This window comes from Stylophora pistillata, chromosome 1 (genome assembly GCF_964205215.1).
Source record: "Stylophora pistillata chromosome 1, jaStyPist1.2, whole genome shotgun sequence".
NCBI classification, from domain to species: Eukaryota; Metazoa; Cnidaria; class Anthozoa; order Scleractinia; family Pocilloporidae; genus Stylophora; species Stylophora pistillata.
The window spans coordinates 35,746,054-35,751,815 of NC_142519.1; the positions used below are offsets into that span (position 1 = coordinate 35,746,054).

A 5,762-nucleotide genomic window follows, 5' to 3' on the forward strand; every position below is an offset into this window, starting at 1 on the left:
AGAAGAAAACAGAGCCATTAGCGTGCCCTTGATACCAAGATGAACAATGCTAGTTGTAAGCGGATGGATGAGGCTAATTCAAGACTCTATATCCTTAGGATTTGTAAGTACTTTGGGTGCACTTTAGAAGAACTTATCGGATCTTATTTTGTAGCTTAATTATGCCTGTATTTACGTACGCAATTGAGATATGGGCATGTGCTTATGGTTGTAAATACCTATCTAAGATCGATAAATTCTGTAAGCGAGCATGGAAATATGGTTACACCGAGGATCGCATATCCATCAACAATGTAATCTTAACTACGGATAAACAACTGTGGGAGAAAGTCACATATGTCAACTTGGTCATGATTATACGTTACCGTGTGTTCGCACAGAGCGTTTGAAGCGCTGTTTTATAAATAAGTCTCTTTTTAACTTTATTTAGTTTAATGTTTGTAGGGATGCATTGTAAACTTTCACGTATGTCTGCAAGTGATTAGTCTGATCTACAATAAAGATCTTCATCATCAAGTACCTATACTTGTTCAATAACTTTCTCGTATGTGGTAGAAAATTTGAAGAAGATCTTAAGTGTTACGTGCAAAAATGATTTTCTCATGATGTCAGTTCATAAAATTTGTGCATTGATGCAATAAAAATGAATTTCTCGAGCGATCCCACAGAGTAAATATAGAACGCTGATTACATTGGACACTTGTGTGGGCGGTTTCTTCCGCCTAAGATCCACAAAGATCACACTTTGAACGTGATGTTTTCAATATACAAATAACTCTCTGCTGTTTTCAGAGCTAAGGACTTAAAAAGGTAAGAGCTAAACCGTGTAAATAGAAAAAAGAAGAAAGGAATGGTTAAATTTTTTGGTTTTTTGTACTTGAACATCAACCTCAATAAGAACGTCGTGTGTGCCTCAACTACCATTTCAATATCCTTCGTCTAGGTTGGCCAAAAAGCTAACAGGGCATGACATGAAGGTCTTTTAAAGGACTTTTTTAACCTTGCGTGCCTTAATGCGGGTGAACAAGAGTTGTCGACAAAGCTTTGACTTAAAGGTGTGATATCGCACAACTTCAAGAGTTTGACCCAAACTAACTAACATGACTGTTTTACGGTCAAAAATTTCAAAATTATTTTTAGAAAACTTATTGTGACTTATTAAAGTATTGTGCTTTCACGAAAACTCTAATCAATATCACACTTTATTGTTGGGAAAATTCATTCTTTGAATAGTTTGAATTATGGATCATTGTTTTGAAAGAAGAAATTCAACGCAACTGCGTTCTTCCTGGTATAACACGCCTGCCATGAAACCCTCAATGTTTTAGTCGTAAACATGTTACCACATTTGCAGCTGATCGATTTATAAATGGTATCTTTTACAACGATTAGCAATATTCTTTTTTAACAGGTGCAGTCACCGATCGGAAGCGGTGTCAACTTGTGTGGTCTACGGGTCAGGCCTTCTCCGACAGCGCTGTAGTTTGAACTACTTTTTTTTTCGGCCTTAGAGATTTTTTTGCCATGACTGGGCAATATTTCACAATTCAAGGACATTCCCAACAAAATTGTCTTCTCTAAGTCTTTTTAAAACCACGGAATGTCTTCATGGCCTTTACATATTAATTACCGTACGTGGACACCTCAATTCCTGACCTTAAAAGAAAGACCCTCAAATTTCAGTCAGAAGTACCCTAAAGTGAACTTAGCAACGTGGTAAGATTTTCTTTCCCAGACTTGCCTCTTCATCCAAGAAAGTTCACGAAAACTGGAACGAGCGCCGGTAACCGTCGAAATGGCGAAAAACAGTGCCCCGAGGTGGAGCAAATGAACTATGCTCATGAAAAGCGCAAAAGAAAGCAAGCTCGCATAAATTTGATAAATTTGTAAAGAGGGGATTAAGGTATGGGATCATTTCATTAAATTTGGTGCTCACAGAACGCTTTTGAAAATGCTAATTAATAACCAGTATTTTGAAAGCCAAACATGGCATTTTACAGCGAATTTTCAACTACGGTATCGTTTACCCCATACCATATTACTTAGAATTGGTTCAGGTTGAACCCATGATAAGTGGAAATAGTTTTGTTTTTCGAAGGAATAAAATTAGTTTGGGGCATTTTATTTCTTCACGGACTCAGACTGAACTTCGTGAAAATCGCCACATCGTTATTTAACGGCGTCACGACATAATCCCATTTGGCACCCCGTGGTTAAATCCGGAATTTCAAGTACATTTTAGCAGTTATAACACCGTTTTCGATCAGCAAATCAATAGAGTAAGTTAACCTTGCAGAGCTTACGACGGCAGATGGGTTTTTATCCCTGGTTTTGTTTCAAATTCTCATCCATTTCCCGTAGCATTCCGTAAGCTGGCAGCGGGCGTTTGTTTTTCTTTGCACATTCGCACCCATTTAACTTTTAAGGAAGTTCTAGGGTAAAACTAAGCATCGTTGTGGACTTAAAAGAGGACAATTCAATCATTCATACCGGTAGTTCAAATGTTCTTTGTCGAAGACGTTGAAGACGGGAAGCAATCTGAAACTATTGAAAATGTAACACACTCAAGCATTTGTCAAGCAAGGCTGAAATTATTTTAATCTTGTTCCCATCCTAAAATTTTATAAAGGCTGATAGTTTCGAAAGAAACTGTTTGGGGCTGCGTCGGTGGGAGTAACGAAATAATTTGGATATATCAACAAAGTTGAAATGGTAAATTGGCCACCGTAATGATTACAAAAGCTGACGTTTCGAGCGTTAGCCCTTCGTCGGAGCGAATAGAGGAATTGTGGGTTGTGTGTGCTTTTAAAGGCAGAAAATGGAGCTACGTTATTGGTGGGAGCATGGCAACGAGAAAAACACGAATAAATTGAAAAGTGTTCGTTGATCCCTGTGGGATTTAGACTGCCGGTTTGAAAGATGGCGGTCTAAATCCCACAGGGATCAACGAACGCTTTTCAATCCACTAATTTATTCGTGTTTTTCTCGTTGCCATGCTCCCACCAATAACGTAGCTCCATTTTCTGCCTTTAAAAGCACACAAAACCCACAATTCCTCTATTCGCTCCGACGAAGGGCTAACGCTCGAAACGTCAGCTTTTGTAATCATTACGGTGGCTAATTTACCATTTCAACTTTGTTGATATATCCAAACTAAAATATTATAGCCACGAATATCCGTGAATAAAGTTTTTGATAAACTTGTTCATATGACAAATTTTTTTATCAGTTAGTCATCGCTATGAGACTTGTTAACTTCGCACCAGGGATATCATGCGGAGTATTAGAACATTACTTAGAAGAACCAATAAGCAGAACACAGAACAACAAATAGCTACAGCAGAGGAAAGAAATAAATTATGAAAAAGGACTAGGGAAAGGATCAAAAGACAGTGTAAGGACAAAACAGAGGAAAAGTACAAAAATGATTGAAATAGGAGAAGAATAACAAGAATGGAGCTACAAACAGAATGAGATCGATAAGATGAACTAGAATTGAGGATAAATGTAAAATGAACGGTGTGTCATTTGAAATCACTAATACAAACAGAGTATATATGCTGAGTTAAGAACGTTCTTCCCAAATTGAGAGTTTTACTTAAAACTTACGGAAATGCAGGTAAATACGAAAATATGAAACCTCGTGTCAAGCGCGCGTTGCTTCCTGAAGGCCAGAGAGTCTTTTGAGCGCAGTCTTGAAGGGCCTACTGCTAATACTATCTCCAAGTAGAGAAAGCCGCAAGTGTTCCGGTAGAGCCACTTAAATTAAGTAAGTTACGATAGGCTTCGTTGAACATGAAAACTAGTCACACTTCTGTTGGCTCAGAAACGGAGGGATTTGACTGTTCATCATCAAAAAACTTAACTGATAAGGATGTCCGTTAAGGCAATCTCTTCGTCACTGGTTTTCTTCTTCTTGTTCATGGCTCGCGTTACTACACATGCGGGGTAAAGGCCAGGAATTATCTTTTCAACTGGATCTAGAGATTTTTCTGAACCAGGCTTCTCGGTATCAATAGCATTAACGACCACTTTGTCTCCTGCAAGGTCATTTCCGAGGATAAGGTGTACTCCATCAAACGGTAACGTCGGTTGCATTCCAACCTTCACAGGACCAGACACAAGATCTGACGATAGGAAAACTGTATGGAGCGGCACTCGGAACTGATTCCTCTGATTAGGGCACTTACACCAGTGGACGATTTCTCAGAAAACAACAACGTGTTATTTAATAGCAAACACTGTAAGGCTCCAGTGTCTCTTAAAATCTTGATCGGTACTGAATGTGACATATCACGGGATAATGACCGTCACTGAGCCATCGTGAATAAAGGGCTCAAACATATCCATGACAGATTTAGACGAACCACTGACGTCATTTTCAGAGACTGTCTGGGTCTTCTCTCGAGGAAATCGCGGACGTGTACATTCACTTTCAGAAATTAAAGGCGACGGCTAAGCAACAAATCCATTAGGCTTCGACTTCACATCATATTTTTGCGCGGCTTTTCTGGGAAACTGGACATCGGATGACCTTCTTTTCTCCAATAATAACAGGCTGGTGGCTTGATAGGCTTATTTGGAACAAACCTGTTTTTTCCTGGTGAGGTAAAGCTGGAACGGTTAGTAGAGTTGTTACCAGGGTTCTGTTTGGGATGTGCTCCGTCATTCTGTTTACTCCTCTGGTTTCATCGTGATGCGGAAGGAGGCTGAAGTCTACTGTTAAGCAGACGAGGCTTTTCCATGAAGTTAACTTTGTGACTCAATGAAAATTCATCTGTTAACCGTGCAGCGTCTTCCAACGTCTTTACTCTTTGCTCGTTAGTTAACCGTCGGACATCACTGTGAATGCACTTCTTAAATTCTTCAACTAATATTAACTGTCTTAACTTATCGTGACTCTTGTCTACCCTTTGCGAATGACACCAACGATCAAATAACTGTTCCTCACTCCTAGAAAATTCTATATAGGTTTGACTACTGACTTTCTCATAGTTTTTAAACTTTTGACGATAAGCCTCAGGAACTAACTCGTAGCCCTTTAAAATAAGATCCTCAACGATGTCGTAACTTCCAGCTTGCTCTACACTTAACTGTGTATATATTTCCCTTGCCTTACCAAGCAATACACTTTGTGATAACATTACCCAATACTCTTTGGACCACTTAAGATTACTAGCTACCTCCTCGAAGTGCAAAAAAAACTTATCAATATCTTTCTCTTGAATGGAGGCACTAACCTAATATGCTTTGTAACCTCAAAATTTTCACTATGCTTTTCACTACCCGAGCCTAATCCTTATTTTGTTTGTAACTCTAACTTTTTCATTTCCATTTCATGCTGATATGCCGGTTTCTCTTTCTCTAGCCTCTCTTGTCTTTCCTCTCTTTCCGGTCTTTCTTGTCTCTCCTCTCTTTCCAGTCTTTCCTTTCTCTCCATTTCTTCCCGCCTTTCCTGTCTTCATGGCCAGAAATCCGAGACAGTATGTCCGCCGAGCAGGCGCATTGATACCGAATACAATCTTAGTATACAAACGCGTAATTCAAGCCGTTACAAAGAAAACAGTGAGATTTTGAGTTACCTCGGTTTATTCTCCGTTATTACATCCCTTTGGAAGCTTCAGCCCAAGGTCCAAAAATCTTAAAACAAAGTTAACATCTCGTACAACCTGAGTAATCACGTTGTTAATATTTTCGTGGTGGTTAAACCGGTTCCCAAATCCGATCTTTCTCAGCGCAAAAATGCTTCAAATCCGCCATAT

At 39.1% G+C, this 5,762-nt stretch overlaps 1 long non-coding RNA gene across 1 annotated transcript; it reads left to right on the top strand.

The window, feature by feature from the left end:
- The first annotated feature begins 739 nt into the window (after nucleotides 1-739).
- On the top strand, nucleotides 740-1,940 carry LOC148742258 (uncharacterized). Its single transcript, XR_015998816.1, has 2 exons — nucleotides 740-810; nucleotides 1,412-1,940. It is a non-coding gene; the product is annotated as an uncharacterized LOC148742258 (long non-coding RNA).
- The last annotated feature ends 3,822 nt before the right edge of the window (nucleotides 1,941-5,762 follow it).